The sequence below is a fragment of the Rhinolophus hipposideros genome (genome assembly GCF_964194185.1).
Source record: "Rhinolophus hipposideros genome assembly, chromosome: 12".
Lineage (NCBI taxonomy): Eukaryota > Metazoa > Chordata > Mammalia > Chiroptera > Rhinolophidae > Rhinolophus > Rhinolophus hipposideros.
This window is the reverse complement of record NC_138058.1, coordinates 35,955,812-35,977,035: the sequence shown is the minus strand read 5'-3', so window position 1 is coordinate 35,977,035 and position 21,224 is coordinate 35,955,812. Positions and strand designations below refer to the sequence as shown.

The 21,224-nt window shown below is 38.9% G+C and overlaps 1 protein-coding gene across 7 annotated transcripts in view; it reads left to right on the top strand.

Annotated features, from left to right (window-relative positions):
- LOC308505853 (uncharacterized protein) overlaps window positions 1-21,224 on the top strand; it is a 614,997-nt gene that overhangs the window by 534,859 nt on the left and 58,914 nt on the right. For 4 of the 7 annotated variants that reach the window (XM_081068611.1, XM_081068612.1, XM_081068609.1 and 1 more), the window contains 2 exons: window positions 16,278-16,401; window positions 17,637-17,789. The exons of the other annotated variants lie outside the window; for them this stretch is intronic. The gene's annotated coding sequence lies outside the window, so the exon portion shown is untranslated. The remainder of the gene's footprint in view (window positions 1-16,277; window positions 16,402-17,636; window positions 17,790-21,224) is intronic. 7 annotated transcript variants of the gene reach the window in all.

Here is a 21,224-nt window from a genome sequence, read left to right as displayed (position 1 = left end):
AGCCTGCTGGAATATGAAATAAATGAGGTGGAGTTTAATTTTAGGGTCTACAAATTTGTAATGCGTTCATCATTCCTGTTGCCATTTTACATGGCAGGCTGCGGTTGACAGGCATGTTTTGTGAGGAAAGCTGCGTTTGAGTTCCGGTTTAATGAAGCGCTGACACCCTCTCACATCCCTCTAATCTCCGGTAGCAGCGATGAGAAAGAGATGCCACTCCTCTCAGAGGTTTTAACTACTGTAAACGTGCATCTCTTGCTTTCCTGGGGACCGTCTGGGGGGAATTTTCCCAAACTGGACCTCAGACTGGTTTCCCAGCAGAGGGCGCACGGCCCCGGTGCCATGACCCCAGAGTAGTTTTCTCCTTTTCCAGGGCTGACTTCTTTCCCCAGAGGCTGGGTAGGGCTGCTGGACGATCAGAAGAAGTGGACTTTCAGGAAGAGAGGAGATAAAGACTATTTTAAGGGAGAAAATCAAATCAAGTCATTTCAGATCTGAATCAGTGGATTTTAAATTGAAATATCTATTTGGCTATTGTTAATGGGCACCTTTTCATAATTCTCAGCAATTGCAAGACTGACTTTCCTTCTTAAACCTTCTCCAAACTTTGCATTGTCCAGCATTTGTATCTTTCACTTTTATGAGTGCTAAATAAGAATTATATAAAGAATTTTAATAATTGTCACTGGACAGTTAATTATGCAGTGAGAAGTCTTTCGAACTGTTACTCTTTCTGTCTTTTACAGACAAGTACTTTCACAGATTCCAAGGAAAGAGGTCACATTTATACATATATATAAAATGATGTGTGGGTTAGTAATTTTTCTCAGTAACAAATGACCTCCCTAATGAGCTGAAATAGTGAAATAAAAATCCACCTTTTTGTGGCCCACTTTCCCTGAACTCTACTCTCCATTTTCCTCAAACTTCTTTGCACAGGAAATGAATTCCATCTACCTTTTTGGGCGTTTGAATGTGTTGATCTCAAGTTTTCCAAATTTTCTGTTCCTTTGTAAATCATACCGGCATGACCCAAGCCCAGTCATTCATGACAAAATTCTCTTCTTTTCTTTTCTTCCTTTCTTTCTTTCTTTCTTTCTTTCTTTCTTTCTTTCTTTCTTTCTTTCTTTCTTTCTTTCTTTCTTTCTTTCTTTCTTTCTTTCTTTCTTTCTCTCTTTCTCTCTTTCTTTCTTTCTTTCTCTCCTTCTCTCCTCTCCTTCTCTTCTTCTCTCCTTCTCTCCTTCTCTCTCTCTCTCTCTCTCTCTCTCTCTCTCTCTCTCCCTCCCTCCCTCCCTCCCTCCCTCCCTCCCTCCCTGCCTGCCTGCCTCCTTCCCTCCTTCCCTCTCTCCCTCTCTCTTTGTTACTTTCAACAGCTTCTGGATTTTTGTTTGTTTTTTTTCTTCTCATTTTTGATGGATCCTACTACAAACTTCAGCTAGAGTGAGTGCAGACGACCATAACATTACTCTCACATAGAGGGTATTTTATTAAGTCCAGCAGTTAAAAATGCACAAAGTTCCTTGTAATAATCCATTCATTCTGTTCTCGCCTGATTCTTGGAGTAAGCCTGCACAATTATTCAAATCCCAGCTTTTAGCTACAGCATACACCTCGCCATGGGGCTATGCCTCTGTAATCTTGCTTTGGTCTTGCATGTCAAATGGAATTAACTCCCATAAGAAATGTGTGCGAAGACAACCCAAAGTGTCTAATCCTGCTGCTGTCTTAAATTTCTGAAACTCTGAGCTGTCATCTTTTTCTATTGCTTTGTTGAAGTTCTCACTTATGCTTCAGTCCATCCAAAGCTGAAGTTTAGGAAAATTTGCATTTTTATATATTTTTTCAGTTATGCTCTCCCTTGGCCTTTTCACATGTTGTCTTTGTAGAAAGATTTTTTTTTCTTCCTTCAAATTCCAAGACCATTTTATACACAGTGGAATTTCAACAAGAGGTGAATTCACTCCCTCCCACCCCCCCGGGGAGTACACAAGTTAAAACAGACAACACTAGTTGAAAATTCACAAGCCAAATTTAAACAGATATGGGTGAGGAAGAAGGATGTGTGTGTTTGTGTGTGTGTGTGTGTGTCTGTGTGTGTGTGTGTGTGTGTGTGTGTGTGTGAGAGAGAGAGAGAGAGAGAGAGAGAGAGAGAGAGAATGTGTCTCTGAGTATTGTATGAAAGAGAGGGGAGAAGAAATAATGATATCATTATTACTATACCTTAACCACTCAACCTAGCTAATCACAAAAACTAATTCTGTCTCGATTGGATCTCAAAGTGCATCATCTCCCTCATGAATAAAATGCTTGCTGAAATGAGTTTGGTTAGTCCTCTTATATGTTGTTATTAAGAGTAGATTAACTTGATGAGTAATTTCACACTGATTCTTCTTCTTTAGGGCACACACTGTTTAAAAATCTTGAATACTGAGACTGTACTCTTCCTTTTTCACCAAGCCCTGAACTCTATTTCCCCCTTCTGCAATCCGAAGACATGAGGAATCTGGAAGCCTACCCAGTATCTGGAACACAAAGCAAGGACTTAATATTTGTTGAATTCCTTTGAATGAGGAAAAACAACTTATTCTGTTCTTTGTGAGTGACTTATCCTGTTGCCTCAATTTACAAACTATATCACTCAATCTGGAAATGAAAGCTGCCCAGATTTTAGTAAACTTTCCTCACAGCCTGTGTATTCAGTCTGATAATTACATGTGGTACGTGTTTTTAAATCACCACTTACTCAGCATTGTGGGTTTTTCGAGGTGTCTTGACTAAGTGAGGTGTGGAAGCATAAAACTGTAACTTGGTGTGGTGGATATTTAATAAGTGGTAAACTGCGGCATTCTCCACTTGAAAGTTAATTAAGGCCACGAGCTGACCAGGCTTATGCAGAAAACATGTTCATGGTTTAGCCATGGAAATAGTCACAGCAACGCTCAGCTAAAAATAATGGCCTTAAGAGACATTTCCACTGATCATTCCTGAATGCCTTTATTTATTTATTTATTTATTTATTTATTTATTTATTTATTTATTTATTAAATAAAGGGATTGTCACAGTTTTAAGGAAATACCCAGTAGCTCCAGTTCCTTTTGAGACTTGAAAGTTTTCCTTATGGCTGGCCAGTGGAAAATGAAATGAAGAGTGATATTAGGGTATAGCCTCATGACCAAATTGTGTTTTTAATGCCATGTGCAAAAATGTCCCTTATACTGTAATTATCTGTTCTGTTCTCCCAGATCTCTTTGCCTAGTTAATAATGGCTTTTAATATGTGGATGTAACTAGTTTGGGCACAAGATAAGTTAACTCTTTGGCACCAAATATTTTATTTTATCCAAATTGGGTTTGAGTTTGCTGGAGAGTCCTCCTTTAGTGACAGACAATATAATATGAATTATCTTTCTGTGTGCTCATTGTTTCTTCATGATGAGAGTACTACAATAAGACAATATATTTTACTGTACAATATATTACTTTGGCTAATAGGATTGAAAAAGCACAGTAAATGTAAATGTCCTTTCAGCATCTAGATAGTGAAGTTAGATTGTCTTATCAAATATCTTAATGCTATTCTAAGATCCAGCAATATTTAATGTAGCTGAAATAGGTGATAGCACTGTATCAGGCAAATGTAATGAAGATGTAACGGACAAAAAGTAGTATCAAGTAGGCCAAAGTGGTTCTCGGGCTTTGTTAAACTGTTGACTTCAAGTTGTTTTTAGTGGAATAATAATAATTCTATTTGAAATCACTTTGGTAATGGACACACTATAATCCTGGTCCATAAATCCTTCCATTTAATTTTAAACTATCTTACAAGCACTGAAATGTGTTACAAGAATTCTTCTCCTGTTTTTCCATCCATCTGCATTCCAATAGGTTTCTCTAGACACATTGCAAGCAGAATTTTGAGCTCAAATGACACGTGATTCTTGGCAGGACTTGGTAGAAGGAAAATGGCACAGTGGAATAAATATTCTTCCCACCTTCTAAGATCTATACCTCATGTCTTTCATATGTCGTCATATAACCAAGTAGAGATCATATCACAACCTGAGAGCTATGCAAATTTGGATCTGGATTTCAAACATCTTCCTGTTTAATCTGGTCATAACTACATCAGAATACTCTAGACAAAATTGACCTGGAATTGTCATCCTTAAGAATTCTAACTGTGGCTCATTTTACCTTAAGTTGAGATGATAAACATCAATCTCTGCCAGTAGCAGTGGAGTTTTTCAGGCTCCATTTTTCTTCATTGACTTCTTTACATGAATACCATTTTGGCTAGTTCATTCCTCCACCTTCCCTCTCTCCTTTCATTTTTGTTATTTGTTGTAATTTAATGTGAAATGTACAGCTTCTGACTGTAATCAAGTAAGGAGGCTCGGGAGACTTCCAGCAAGTGCAGGTCTCCTGAAAATGGTTTTTTGGACACAACAGAATGAACCTTTATTTATTATCTCAGGGATAACTAAACCAAGAGAGAACAAGACAGTGCAGCAGACGTTCTTTCAAGTGGCAGCTTACTGGGTGAAACACCCCTGTCCCAAGGGTGTTAACAGAACACCCTTGGCTCAAAGTCTTTCCATTGTCCCTTGTTACTGGTTCTCTAGGCCAACGAAAACAAGCATAACAAAACATGCAGAGAAAGTGTCAATAGAAACCCCTCTCTAAGAGTCTAGCTTTTGGAAGCGGACTGGATTTGTAGTTCATACAAATGCTTTAGGCAAGGTTTCAGTGGCCATACCCACATAAAACAATGACCTGTCCGTGAGGTGGGACATATGGCTTATAAGCACATGTGACCTATTTCTTCCATGATTTCCTAGGGAATGGCCTGAGTTTCCCCATGTACCAAATGAAGATTGTTGGAAAGTACTAAACATTGGACTTTGCAATGAATCATCTGATTGGAATGTTAGCTTTTTAACCTGAGAAAATTACTCTCTCTAACCGTAACTTTCTTCATTGATAAACAGGAGAACACCATTTCCCTTTCTGATTATGGTGATCAAATACAGAGATGTATCATTGAGAATAATATCAACATGTTTATATGAATGTAAAGTTTGGTGTGTAGTGCTAATGAAACCACAGATGCAAATGTACTTGAAAAATAGGGAAGCACTGTAGAAATATAAGATATTATCATTAATATTATTATCTTCAAAATATTAGGTTATTTTCCTCCACAACAGAAAAGGGTGGTGATCCTTACCCCAAATCCAAGCCTTTATCTACCGCCTCCGGAGGTTCTCTGCTCTCTTGCAAAGAGGAGATGGCTCACGTCTGCCCCTTATGTCTCAGAAATATTGCAAAACAGCTCAGTTAGAGGCAATGTAAGGCAGCAGCCCCAGGGTCCTTCATGGCACAGATATTAGAGATAAGCAATTATCGTTGATATTTAATGTCCGTGTGCTGTGAGTTTCCAGGAAAGGGTGAAAAAAGCCAAAAGTTTGTGATCATCTGTGGTTCACTTCTTGCAAGAGAGAAGCATGATGAAGTGGGAAATTGACAGCTCTAAACTATCAGACCATAACCAGTGTCCAGCTGTATGATTTTTTTTCAGAATGTGGAGACATTAGCTTTTCTATAGTTAGTAGCCAGATAGATTTTTGGTCAATGCAGGTGCTACATCCTGCCACATAAATCTGCCTAAGGCGGTTTGTATGGAGATAATGACTCTCCTAAGGCTGTAAAGATAGAGCACAGAACAAATGAGAAAGAATGAATGATACACGCCATGGCCCACGCATGTGTGTGCTCTTTATTCCTAGCATTTAACCCAGGAACTGGCTTTGTTGAATGTTGCATGATTGAAAATAATTGTGGAAGACTGTGACAATGCCATCATTTTTGTTTGTTTGTTTGTTTGTTTGTTTGTTTGTTTGTTTGTTTGGGTAACACTTCACTCCCTTATACCTATTCAGAGCATATCACAGAGTGAACACACAACACTTTGTGGCACCAAAAAAACTTGCCAGGATATTTGACACTTGCCCTTGAAATAAAGTGGAAGGCCCTGGAAGGGGTGATGTCTAGATGGTGGGCAGAATATAATGGGCCATGTTTCTGGCAGCCTGTAGTGTAACCCGAATCACTGAGCCTTTTTTCACTGGGAAGGAGTGACAGTGTTCTCAGGCATCAATTCAGACATCAATCTGAATTTTGCCTGGCATCCAGGAATTTACCAGCTGTTTTCACAACACACCTAGTTGTGAAGAAACAGAAAGTAGAAGTTACTCAAGCTCTGTGAGCCTCTGTGTCCTCATCTGTAAAGTGGGCTAGAGCTTTTCGAGTCCCAGAATTGTGAGAAATGAGTGTGATAACGTAGGTTAAGTCTTATCCCAGGTGTCTGGTTCAGAGGAAGCTCTCAACAAAAGGGAGCAATATTTATTAGGAGGAAGCACATAACTCTTGTCTTTGGAGAGGGCCCCTTCTCTCTCCCTGCCTTTTCCTTCAAGCCTGTGAGCCATTTCTGTAGTAATTGGCTGCTAGGGCTTGGCATCTATCTATATAGAGAAATACATTTTTGTGAAAGGGCTCTGAGGTGGTGGTGTGAGACGTTTATTAGTGATCTAAGGCAACATAAGTTGCCTCTGGTGTTTATTGACTGTTTCTTGCTGGAGGCACAGAAATGCACAGGCACTAAAGGGTGAGTTACTGTTGGTTGCTACTCTCTGGACCAGCAGGGACTTGGTGAGTTCTTGGAGGACAGAGTGTCTTTGCATCAATCAACACTGACCCCTCTGGCTGAATATGTACAGGCATAAAGAGGCTCCTAAATTAGCCTCTGTTCTCCTTAGCTGGATGAATGGAAGATGAAATGCAATCCCTGGAGTGGGAGGAAATGTGTGTGTGGTGGAGGACTGAGCTGTACTCTGGAAATTCAGGCTGACCCCTCCTGCCTGAAACAAATCTGAAATGCTTTTATTTTCTTTGGCTCTGTTAATTGACATCATGAGACATGAGGAAGGAAATGGAAGATGTGGGGAGAGAAGAGAACGGACAGAGGGAATAATAACCAGAATGACTTGTTTGATGAATGAATTAAAATGGAGCAGGAGTGGCTTAGGACTAACTCCAACATTTTTCCAAAGTGTATAGTGATGAGATGAACTAATGCTCTGGGCAGAGGTGTAAGTTGTGGTAATAGTTGGCTGATCAATTTTTAATACCACCTAGAAAAATGTCATGTGTTTTTAAAAAAATTAATTGAATATTAATTTATCTAAGAATGCCAAAGATCTGGCTAAACCTCATAAAGCCAGAAATCATGTAAAAGTTGCCCTCCCTGGATATGATGAGGGTGCCCTATAGAGAATGCTCTTGTTTTTGAGAAATATTAGCATATATCCTCCACTGATTCTTCTGCTCCTTCCTCCCTAATTGTAATTTCTCCTTTGGTCAAAAAAGGGAGGAAAGAGAAGGACTCTCAAAGGTGAAAGCACACCTTTGAGCCTCCTCACATTTTCTAGGTTGGCTATATGGTCCAATGGATTTCAGGTCAATGCTGTTTGAGAGCCATTAGTACTTAAAATGCTTGTAAGAAAACAATAAATCCATGAACTCAACATTCTGTGTTAAGAAATTTCCTTTGCTTCCTTTCTTTAAGGCATAAGACTAGTACATTGATACCTATTCCAGATGGGTAAGTGACAGAACCATACCCAGGAACACGGGGTCATCCCAGAGCCAACTGAGCCAGAAAGTATGGATAACTCAATACAGATCCAGCCCTGCTTCTGCCAAAGCAAATCCAGAAGGTTTGGTACACATCTGTTCATGTACAAATAGGTTACCCCACACACACTTGAACTATGAGGAGCTATGAGAAGCATTCTTTTCTCCAATTACCAGACCCTCTCAGGATACTTCCTTGGAGGGACAGACTGTGAACCTTTGAGGCATGTGGTGGCCTGGATACACTTGAGGATTCCCTTCTTCTTAATAATAACAATTAGCATTTATGGGGCACTTGGTAAGTGCCAGATGCTGTTGTACACACTTCACATATATTTATACATTTTAAATCTCTCAAGAACCCTGTGAAATACGTCCTATTATAATCCCCATTTACGATGAGGAATTAAAGACAAAGAGAGGTCAAGTGATTTCTTCAAGGTCTCTACAAGTGGTAGAGTTGGGATCTGATTCTGGGCTGTCTGAGTCCATATTCAATGTTCTTAACCATTAAAGTATGCTTATTCTGACCTGGGCTTATGCTGGGGAGCCTGGAAAGTGAAGATGGACCTTTTGACAACAAATTATATCACTTATAATTTGGGGAGAGCATTTCCAAGGCAATCCAAATGTGGAGAACAGTCTTAGAATTTCTCCTTTTTCTGGGATCTCTTGGTTCTTCCTCACAAACAAACAAACAAACAAACACCCAAACTAGAAAGAGCCTCCAGGTTTCAAGGAGTTTTCCTAATTAGGATTCATTTCTAAGATAGCTCTTAACAATATAGATGCAGGAGGTGACCAATAGCTCCAAGTTACCTCTAGTTCTCTTGAAGGAGGTCCTTGCTCTTCACAGCAGTGAACAGCACAGGAAAATGTCAACCTGAAAAGGTATGCCTAAAGGGGTTGCTACAGGTGTGGGATTAACTTTATAAAATTGTGAGCATCCACGAGTGCCAGACACTGACTCCCATTTGCTTCTGTTTGCAAATTCACTCAGGAAGAACCTTTGAAATTTATGGTGTGCAGAGGTACAACCTCGTTTCTCTCTCATGTCTCTTCCCCTTTGCCACCTCCTCCCCCTGCTCCCATCACCAATGCCACCATGTGTTTTTAAAGTCCTTTAAAGTTTTCAAAGTGCTTTCAGATACGTACTCTATTCTTTATGTCAGGTCAGGGCAAAATTTATTGCATTTGGCCAAAGGCCATTTTGAAACTTAAAGAGAAAAAAGGAGGCACAACATAATCTTTGAAATAAAGGGATTAAAACAGACCCACATTAGAGTTACAAAGGATTTATGAGTTAAATATATGTGTGTATATATACATATATATATACGTATGTACATATATATACATATATATGTGTATATATATTATATTATATACATATATGTATATGTGTAAAATATATATATATATATATGACCAAATACTTCACATGTTTTTTTAAAACAGTTGGAGTTTAGACCAAAAAACCTAGAAGATATAAACATATTTTAAAATAGCACGTATACATACATTTTAAACAGCTAATACATACTCATCACAGCAAAATTGAAGAATGTGAAAAGTAAAAAAATCAAAAATATAAGCATTCATAATCTTATTATGCAGATAAAAAACCCATGATTATGTTTAGAGTACAATCCTCTAATCTTTTATTACACACACACACACACACAAAAAAAAAAATGGAGTTGGAAATTTTTTCATGCTATGCTCAGATATGCAGAAAAATAAGTGCTGCCCTTTAATTTCTAAAAACTCTGATCTGGCCCATGTAATTCCACTTCACTGAGTGGTAAAAACAACTTATTATCCATTAGCAATATTTCAGTCACTTCTGGTTTGTAAGTTTCCTTTCATTTTAACATTTAATCTATTCAAAGTACGATGGTTTATAGACTCTTCTTTCAAAAACTAAGTCTCTTGATATGCTTAGTCTTTCAGACTGTTCCCCTAGCCCCACTTTTCTCTTCTTTAAAATGATGTCTCAGTGTCTGAAGGATAGGGTTATAGCTAACACAGGCTTACACTTAGAATGAATTACAAAAAGACAAAAATGGCCACTCTTTTGAGATAATCAAAGTCAAAAAACTTCACTTCCTCCAGACCAACAAGGCCTGCACCAAGACACATGATTTGCCAAGAGAGGGTGACACATTAGAGCAGACATTTGTGCACAACCTTCCCCACCCTAAGGCACGTCACACCGAAGGGCTTGCACCGTCTCCCTGGGAGCAGAGGAAAGGGGTGTGTGGGTCCTTGTTCTTTCTGTCTCTGGCCCTGCAGGTCTCTGTAGTAAGGTCTCTTCTCCGCCTGACGGCTCTGCCTTACAGGTGTCATAAGCACGTTTGACTTGGGACCTGCTTTCCTATTGGTTAGTCAATACTCTCAGAAAACCCCCAGATGGCCTCTGACTCATCTCAGCTTTTGCCAAAGCTTTTGAGTCTCTGCCACGCAGTATAATCAGCCCATCCTAGAAACTCCTTCCAGAGTGTCTGCTGAAGAGAAATCTTCTAGCACAGGGCCCCCATGCTCAGCCCCTCTGAGTCCTCTCTTGGGGGGACATAAAGATACTTCTGGGTCTTGCCCATGCCACATTGGAGGTAAGAACAGCTTATAGAATTCTCTATCTTCTTCTTCCTACCTAGGTGGCAGTACTGGATTCTTTTTATGTGGCCATTCCCCAGTTTCTGCCTGAATTAATATAATTAATGTAATAGAAATCAATTCAATTGCTGTTAAATTAATGGAAGGTCAAAGGAAAAATGAAAGAGGTTTCAAGCAACTTTTGTAAAATTTGTAATGCGTATTCTATGTCTTGTCCCAGGTTCACACTTTTTCTTCATAAAGAACTTGAGACTCTGTAAAAGTGCTGCACTTCTTTAATCTAGAAGACTTTTCAAGGGAATCATTTGATTCAGTGATTTTGTATTCTGCTAAGTGCATATTTGTTATCAAGAAGAACTTTTGGTGAAAACCAACAGCAAAATATAGAGAACCAATTTTAGCTGATATATAGTTGATTTAGTGTTTGTATTTCCACTCAAATTCTTATTTATGTTTTTTAAATAATCATTGCTCTTCGCAAATGTTAGGGAGTTTGAACATTAGACTTTTGAAATTTAGGAGTGGCCAGTTAGCTCAGTTGGTTAGAGCATGGTGCCAATAACACCAAGGTTTCTGGTTCCATCCCCGCATGGGCCACTGTGAGCTGTGCCCTCAAAAAAAAAGAAAAAAAAGAATAGACTTTTGAAATTTAGGTAAAGTGAAACAACAGAATCTTCAACATTGAGCAGATAAGAGATTTTCTTCCAGTTAATTAAAGGTGCAAGAATTATTGAACTTTATAGCCATTTCATTTTATCATTAAGGTAATAGTTGGCTAGCAAGGTGGGGGAAAGACTGCAGTGGGCCACCATGTAAACCCAGTCTGACTTTTCAGGGCTCTGCTGGCGCTCAGACTGTTACTCACTGCGTTTTTGAAAGATTGTAACTAGACTAATGGACTGGTTGCCTCTGCATATTAAAAGCTAAAAGAGAAAGCTTTCCTTCAGTATGGTCAGCAGTGTGATTAGGTGTGTTTCTGGACAGATATATCTATCAACACTCTCCCCTCCCCTCCCCTCCCCTCCCCTCCCCTCCCCTCCCCTCCCCTCCCCTCCCCTCCCCTCCCTCCCTCTCTCTCTCTCTCTCTCTCTCTCTCTCTCTCTGTCTCTCTCTCTCTCTCTCTCTCTCTCTCTCTCTCTCTCTCTCTCTCTGTTTTAGCTCAGTATTTTCATGAGTCAGGAGGAGAAAAATATGGTAACACCTTGGCAATACTTACTGTAACTGCTATTGCTAGACTTATTTATTTAGTCCTATGTACCAAGGCTTTTATTCTCCCTCTTTTAGTCCCCACAACAAACTATGAGGTAGGTTTATTATACCTGTATTACAAATGACGGAAACTTAGCCTCAGAGACATTAACTAACTGGCCCTAGGTCCTACAGCGAATGAGTAGGTTTCTACCAAGACATTTATGACTAAAAGACCATCTTCTGGTCTGTTCTGATGGGCTACCTCCCTTCCCTGCCCTATCATATGCGATTTGTTTGGAAGATCAACTACAACCATGTATGTGAAAATACAAGCTATTTTCAATGAGGCAAATTCTTTTCAAGGTATTTCCCCCTCTCTATTTCAGTTACATTTTATTTGTTTGCACTGTTGCTAAAAAGATATAAAGGAAGACTATAGTAAATAACAATTACTAAATAGGTTGATAATTATAAAAAATTGTAAAAGAAATGAGGATATAATCTTGACACCTGTCTATTTAAACCATTCTTTGATTTGTCTTTGGTTTCTGTCACAAGAATTATAAAACTACTTATAGTATGTGTATTAGAATTTGTGGTTGGGAGGCAATTATCTATGATTTTCTATGATTTGTATCCCAGTTAATAAAGAAATGTGGCGGAAATCCTTTTAATGTGTCCCGTGAAAGAAAAGTTGTCCAGGAGATTTTATGTTCTCTGACTGTAATGCCTTCTTCAGAAAAGACATACACACATGAGAAACAAGTTCTTTTCAGGAGCTAGTGGAATAAGATTTGTTATTAGAAAACTGACTCTGCATAGCCCTCCAGGATAAGGGTGGAGGGAAGAGCAGTTGGAGTGGAGTGATAAAGAGAGAAGAGAAGATAAATATCATTAAGAGACTAACTTTTACATGTCACTGGCACAATTTAGTTTTGACAAATATGAGAGATTTAAAAAATAAAAAGCGGACATAAAACAAACACTTTTGGGGATATGCATTTACTTCACAAATGTAATTAACTAAACATTCTCCCGCTATCTTCAAAAATGCCCACTCCTAAGTCAGAAAACTTTTAAATCGACCACATAAACTCTTGAACCGTTGGCCTCAGGGCATGTTATCTTGTCTAATCCATTACCTCACAGGGATTTTTTTTTTTTTTTTTGACTTTTTATAAAGTGCTCCAGACTCTGGTGATCCTTTGTCCTGTCACACCCTCGCTCTGGACAACCAGATTCCATCCTGTTTTCTCCTTTATCACGTACACTGTGGTCTTGTTTTTACATTCTAGACTTTCTTCCCTTGCTTTTTCAGTTCTCTCTACTGAGTCCAAGCACCTTAAAAAAAAAAAAAAAGGCACTTTCAACAAGTGGACAAACTGTTTCAATCAGTAGATTCTGCTTTTTTCTTTTCAAGAACAATTGCTGTTTTGTGCTTCCTTGCCATTCCATCACTTTTCTTGAGGTTGTGGTAACGTATGTGTACCAAACTCTCAGAAAGAGTCTTTGAGGACTCTACACACTCCTCTTTTCTCTGCTTTTCCGTTAGTGCTAGAGAGTATATCAGGTCATCCACGTAATTTTCTTGCGGGGATACACGTAGTATTTATTTTCTTATAGTGAGTATAAGCATAAGCAAAAACATGTTTGAGGAAATTTCTCTCACATCGTTATCCCCCTTCTTTATATTCTGATGCAAATTCCCTTCTTTGTTGTCTCTCAGTATCATTTAGATGCCCTGCTTTTGTGTTCTCATGTGCTATACAATTGTAGCACTTATTTTAAAGCAACATAATCAGATTATTTGTCTTTCTTTTCCAACAGAGACCTTGGTGGCAAGAACTGTGTCACCTTCAAATGTAATATTCAAGGATATAGCACTGTATGTAGTGCCTCGTAAGGAGCTGGGTAGCAGTAGACGGAAACTATCCTGTTAGTGGAATTACCACCTTAAATAAAGGGAGGGATATTTGGGTGGAAGAAAAGGATTGCTAAGGAAGAACAAGAAAATAAAATGGGTTGATTTGGAGAATGTAAAAGGCTGAAAAACCAGTTCTGCTAAGGATATCTATAGAGGTCCTGCTTTTTCATCTGTGGAAAAAGAAGAGAGTACCATCTTCTTCAAGGATGACCCCAAAGGCACAACCAGTGTCCTCCCAAGTTAAGAGTTTTCAGCAGACTGAAGAATTAAGCAGATGCCTGCATTATCTGCTGATGTCATATAGATATCTTCCATAACTAAAAGCAAAGTGGAGTATAAAAGATTCTATGAGCTCTGAAATTCAGTTCATTTAGCAAACATGTATTGAAAGCCCACTTTTTGCTGGAGCTATAGATATAAAGACAACTGGGACATTGTCTCATAATAATTCTCTTTTCTCAATCGAATTAGCTATTCTAGTCACTACAGCTATCTTTATGTGAGACATCCATAATACCACTCAAGGAGATCTTTAATACTTTTCTCATGAAGAATTCCAAATGGCTTCTTTTCCTATAGGTATGGCATTCTTTTTTGCCCACTGTGAATATAGCCTTAAGTTTCCAGTAGATGATATAGCCAAATAGAGTTCTGATAGTGTTAAATTGGTAGTTTCTTACTATATATTATACTTTTCATTTCTTTATTTAAAAATATTTATTGTACAATGACTATGTGCCTGAATGCTTCTGTATACTGATATGCATAGATGATAAAGATAGAAAATATTCCATTTTCATAGAGCTTACATTCCCATGTGGGCAGAGTACAAACAAACATAAACCGTATCAGTCAACATTTATCCTACAATAATGCTATGAAACAAACAACCTTCAATCTCTACATTGAAACACCAAACAATTTACTTGTCTCATTCACCATTCTTTGGTCAGCTGGAAGGTGACTGATCTTAGCGTGGTTCAGCTTATCTTGGCTTGAAACCATCATTGAGGATCAGATATGCTCCCCTTATCTCTTTGGTTTCTCCCTGGACCAGCAGTTATCTGGGGGCATGTTCTCTTCGTGGCAGGAGTGTAAGGAGTGCAAATCAAAGATCTGGAACATGCCCGCAAGTCTAAAACTCTACTTTAGACACATTTACTAACTTGTAATTAACCAAGACAATTCATATGCCATACCCAACATTAACGTATCAAAGAAGTATTTGTCATTCATAGTGGGAAGAACTGCAAGTTATATGGAAAAAAAGTGTGAATGTATAATTTTATAATAGGGAAGGAATTCAGACTTGAAAATAAGAATTCAATTTATCTACCACTGTCTCCCTCTTGGTCATGATTGTTTAGAAATCTTTTGCATATGGGATGTATTCATTGGCATTCCAAAAATCACACGAAGTGTCACCCAATTATGGTATCAGGTTCAAAATTCAGGATTTCATGATCCATGTCAGGTCTAGATAGAACTGCTGGTAATCTGGATATCTATGAACTAAAAGATACATTATCTACACCTACACATCTAGTATACAATGTTGGAATAGGAACAGGATAAACAAATTAAACAGTTTCACTTAACAAGGAAAAAACTGAGAGAAATACAGAAGTAACTGTCGATAGCAATTCTGGAATTCTGCTGAGCAAAGTTTGCAAGGTTCTCCTATAAAGAGGTTGGTATATACTTTGATTTAGCCCTGCTTCTGCACCTGGAAGTTGATCACCAGTTTTCTCTTTGCTGTGCTCTTGGAACTCCTCCCTTTTACATCTTTGCCTTTTCTGATGAGCATTGGAGAGTATGCCCTTCTCAGTAGCTGAGCAGATTTCTCAGCCTGCTTCTTGCCTGTAAAATTTTGGGGGTACATAGATCTTTATATATCTCAAACAGACATAGTATTTTTAAAACTAGGCTGGTGGCAATTTTTCCACTAAACTCTCTCAAAAACTTGGTGGGTTTTATGTGTGATTCCTGTCAACTCCACATGCCAAATGCCTTACCCATAATCCTTTTAGAGACATGCTTCTTTCTAGAGATAAGTGTAGATACTTTGCATGTAGCGGTCATCTGTGAGTTGTACTCTCAGTCTCCTTAATCTTTTCAGGGGTCTTAACAAAGCATGTGACATCCACTTTGCTGATTTTGACTTTACTTTATGACAATGTCCTAATGGCCACACCCTTAGGTAGAGAAATGGTTTCATTTTTCAAACTTACTATTCCCAGAATTACTAGTTTCTCTCATTTCCTCTCACTCCTGCTTGCAAACCAGTCAACGCGTTGCCAAGCTCATCTCTTTCTTACAGTAACTTATCAAATGCAGATAATAGCAATTAACTCATACTATGAACATTCTGCCTCAAACACTTTTCAGCCCCATGCTATGAGTGTACTTAGTACATTTTTTTGCCTTCTAGGTTATTACAGTCAATAGTTTTATGTTTTGTTACTAAATAATATGGGCTGTCATTTTTCCAGCTTTTTATTACAGTATTTACAGTTTTCTCTTTATTTACTATGTGATCCCAAACCAAATGACACATATTTTAGGTTGTTTGACAGAAGAAGCCCATTTCTGGTATACTTTCTATATTAATTAGCAGTTGGCACAATTATGGTGAATGATAAGCCTCACACCCAAGCCCAAATTTCAGAGGTTCAAACAACAAGTGTTTATTTTCTTTTATTTTCTTGCTAATGGTCCCATGGATAGGCTGATATAACGCTACTTCAGGTCATGGGGGACTTGGTTCTAGATCTCTGATTAGGTTCAGTTTTATTCTAAGAGTCTCTTCATTCTTCTTCAAAGAGTGACTACTTAACAACATATTTTCTCATAGGGAATGACAGAAGCACCAGGACACAAGCAAGACTCACAGCATATTTAAAGATTATGTTCTCATTTCACCTATCAACATTTAATTAAATGATGCAAGTCACACGGCTAAGCCTAACATCGATGGGGTAAGGATTGTTTTCCACCCACGGTTATCTGTCATATTGTGTGTATACTATAATAGGGAGGGAGTCAAAAATTGAGAACAGTCCAACTTACACACATGCAAACAAGAAAATATTAACTAGTATAAATACTGTGAAGAAAATTAAGCAGAGTAGTACTTAGAGAATGCCTGGAAAAGCTACTAAGAATAGTTTCTTGGAGATGACATTTCAACTGAGGCTGAATGCCTTCCAGGTAGAGGGAACAGACAGTGCAAACTGCCAGAAATAGGGATATGCTCAGGGTGATGGAAGAACTGACATAAGACCATGAGGAGAGTGGCAGGAGATGGAATCATTGAAGTAGGCAGAGGCCAGATTATTTAGACCTCTGTTATTATTACTGTTATATGCAATATTGTATAACTGGACATCTCAGATGATTATTGGTCAAATGCTGAAAAAAAAAAACAAAACATTTTTGGTGAGTTCTGTTGTCCTGATAACCCATGAGTAGGGTAGCTGAACTCAACCAGTCTGGAAAGTTTTATGCAAATTGAGTTGCATAATCAGTTCTAAATAATTTACCTTTCCACTGGTTCATAATGGAGTTGGCCAGCTAAGTTGTTTCTGGAACACCAGAAAATACTAAGACTTCTTGACTAGAGAGGTACTGGCTGAAATACTGAAGAGATGGAATGGTGGCCTCTGAAACTACTTGGCTTCTTAACAATTCCAGGTATTTCTTTCTCCCTGGGCTCCTTCAAGCTAAATGGAAATATAAAGACGCTGGGGCCTCCTTCTAGCCCCCCTTAGTCTCACTCTGGGGAAAAACCTCTTATTCTTTTGATCCCTAGAGGGTTTTCTAGATCTGAAATAGCAACAGCTCTGATTGTTGGTGATATCTTTTCCTGGGGAAGTCTTTGTGTTGGTGCTTTGGACAGAGAGAAAACTCTGGGTATAAACCCCAGAGATATAGCCTGTGCCCTTTGGGAAGTTCATGATTAATGGCTCTGTGGAATAAGTTTAAATGGGGGCACCCTCATGACCACAAATAGTGCGGTCACATACAAAGTCAGTTATGAGTATCTCTAAATTTCACTAAATTAGAAATGCAAAGATGCTAAACCCTGGCATGCCCTAAATCATGAGATCTTGAGCACTTTCTAGAAATAACCATTGACCTTTGTCCTATGTGAAAAACTTTGTTAAAAATTGGCATTTAATTAGCCAGACTTTCTTTTGTCCTCAACTTTCAGAAGACATAAGGAAAATAAAGCTATTCTCCTTTCAAACACTTGAAGCAAGTAAATGAAAACCAGTGACGTCGAGAATTTGCTGCTCTCCCTGGGTCACAGTAACACCTCTTCAAGAGTGCCCTTGACTTCTATTGAGAATGACCATCTAACCAGGTGAAATACAGAACTGTAATACAGAACTGAAGTATCTTTTAGCAACAAGGGAGCTGTGTCTAGATGAATCAGAATATGCTGGCTGGTGGAGCTCAGACACAATGATGAGGGTTCCAAAGCAGTGGGCAGAGATCAGTTAAACATTGCCACCTGTCTCAGAGGCTACACCTCTTTTTCTCAGGTGGGTCTCTGAGATTGTTAGCATGGAAGCAGCTCATCCTCTGAGCAGCTCCTGTGCCACAAGTTAGGACAGGAATCCGGCTGGGAGGAGGACTTGGGTCGCAGCTCCTAACCCCGACCGCTGGACACAGCTGTCAGCACTGCCCAGACAAGTGAGAATGCCGCCTGGCCTGAAGAGCGTTGTTCCAGCCCCTAAGAGTGGCAGGTTCAAAACCTATAGGATGGTTCAATCAAAAGCATTGCTTTGCTCTGTCCTATGTGCTTTTGTACGTTGGAACACATGCTGCTAGGAGACAAAGAGGACACACGTTTATTTTCAAGCGTAGGACTTTGGAACCACTTGGGAAGAATATTCTTGATTGAGAACCAAAACATTCCATGATGCTTAACAAACCTGCAAATTGAAAAATCAGCATTGGCCCATGCAACCGAGAGGCAGGAGAAGGACCGATACCCTGAAAAAAAATTTTTCTCCCCCAAATATTCCTTAAATGATATTTGTATGCATTTGCAACATTACTGCTTTCTGAATCAAAGTCCCAAGCTGTTTTCATCTGACAACATATGTGGTGCCATTAGACAATATCTCAGCCCGCCACCGCCCAGGATGTCCCCCACCGCATTGTATAATGGACAGTCCCGCGAAGAAGACGCCACAGCGCAGTCAATGCCTCTGTAATAATATTTTTAAATAAATGATATGCATCATTAAATCACCCAGGATGACTAACTCAATTTTAGAAAACCCACAACTCCAGCAATCATAGTTACAGCTCTGATTTGAATATTTTCCCTTTCACCTGAACAGCCAGTGGGAGCCAGTCAAGCAGATTCGCATCCAGGCTGTACTCTCAGAGGAGCAGGAAGGAACCTGTGATTATGTAGTTACAGGAACGTGGGCTAGATGCCTCCTGTCCGCCTGGGCTTTTCAGACTTTTCCTTCCTCCCTTCTTGCCTTCTTATTTACATATCACAGGCATCCTCTTTGTAAAGTTATTTTAAATAATTTATTAGATTGATCTTTTTAAAATTCTATCCTGGCTAAATGTCATAAGGAGAAAAAAAAAGTCTTCTAAACTTATTTAAAGGTTTCTACTGGAGTCGGCCAGTTACCTGCTTCACTGCTGATATTCTAAAAATACCTCCATGTCCGTACTATTATCCATTCTTCACGTCCAATTGCTCTGTTATGGTAATAGTCAGAAGCACACCATGCAGTAATTACTTACAGCTGACTGAAGAAAAGAATATTCAACTCCCCCACTGTTCCACTAGAAGGTCTTTATGCACTATTAACTCATTCCTGTTTATTAATACTCTACTGGTAATTCAGACTGCTGCCTCTTAGGTTTGTAATAGGAGGACTATTAAACAGCAATTACTGACCATGTGGGTTGGTGAATATTTGTTGTTGTTTTTTTGGTGGGCTACCCCCCCCACACACACACACTTGTTTTTTAAGAAGCCATATTACAACACAGTAAAAAGTAACATCACATCTGCATGAGATTAACAAGCTTGGCAGTATTTCTCCTTTAGAAAATGTGAATTTATTCCCAGATTATCATTGCTGGCTTAGGAAAAAGGTATTGTGGAACAAATAGGAAAACGTGGAAGATTGTTCACATGTGGGAAGCCCCTGCCCCCTCCTTTGGAAGATGTCTTGGCTCTTATGTTCTCTAAGTCACTCAGTAGGCTGTTTCCTCTTACTGCCTTTGAGGGACACTGACCCACCCTCAACCAACCTCAACTTCTGAAAAATAAGCATATCCACGGAGGAATCCCAATATAATACCAATTTCCCTTTTAAGTTCCCCCAAGCATTTGGAAGTGGTTCAATTTAAAATTTAACATTTAGTAAATTCATCTCTCAAAGAGCAGTTATATGAACCCTGGGAGATGGCGAAAGGCTCTTTCTGGGAAAGGGATAGCATGAGTAATAGGTTCAAGTGAGGCAGGCAGGTGGTAAATGATGATTATGGTAATAATAATTTGTGGCTCTCTCACAGGTAGTGAGCACTAAGCATGTGGCAAGCACTAAACACATTTAAATAGAGAGGTGTCTTTGAGATAAATAAGAGCCCAAGAGGTGATTTCCACTGAAAGATGATGAGTTGAGATCTAGAACAGGTAAGTGGCTTGACCAGCAACTTCCACCAAAGTGATGGCAGAGACTGGGTGTCCAGGCTCTCTGACATAGCCAGCTTTCATTCCAAAGCAGCTGGCCCTTGGCACCTGTCTTCCACTTCCCCCCCTTTCCCTTAAGGACTCATTCTTTCTTTGTGTCCAAATCCTTTTAGCCCTTCAATAAGTCCAACCTCTGAAAACTCCAGTTTGCCCTAGTCTTACTCTTTCCACACTACCAAGCAAATTTAGTGTTTACATTTGGCAGGTGGTTGTAGTGAATTTAATCCTGTTCCTCTGTTACCTGCTGGTGTTGTGGAAAAGGTTTTTCTCTCAAATACACTCTAAATCTTTGAAGACAAGGCCCATATCTCTTAAACTTTTCTTCTGTGTATCCTTGTACCTCGTTTGGTAATGGATGTTCAGGTCATGCTAAATAGAGGTTGGAATAATTCAATGGAAATAAGTAAGAGAAAGAAGAACATCAGTCCCTAAGTTTTCTTACTCTATGGAGATGTAGGACTATAGTTTTTGAGTCAAGTATGGAAAAACAAATAGATAAACAACAACCATAACATGACAAATCTCAGCACAAAAGCAGAACATACCAAGCTAATGGATAGCAGATAATTGATGTTCAATGAATTGAATGGAATTAAACTTGTAAAATCAGACCTGCATAAGATCCTAGAGCTTTCACACAATGGGTTTAAGCAATAAAAAAAAATTGCAAGGAATTTATGTTATCTGTGACTTTTTGATTTGAACTGGAATCCTGGCTTGCTTTGGATTGAGAGGACCCTCAAAGGGAAGACGGGCTTGTCCCAGAATTTCTGTGGGGGGCACCTTCAACAAAAAGACTGATCCCAGGTAGGATCAGACCTACCTGGTATGATTTGAAAGGCACCAAGAGGCTCAGCCTTCTTCCAATGTCTCATAGATTGAAGGACCTGACAGGCACCTTAGCGATTAGCTACTCCAGTGGATTTCCAAGGTAACTGTGTCTGTTTTTTTTAATTTTTTTTTATTACTATTGCTTTTAAAGCAGATTTTTAAAAAATATTTTTCTGATTAAGCCTTATGTAGGATATTGATGATTAAAATAGAACAGCTCTGGTTGAAGTCAGGCTG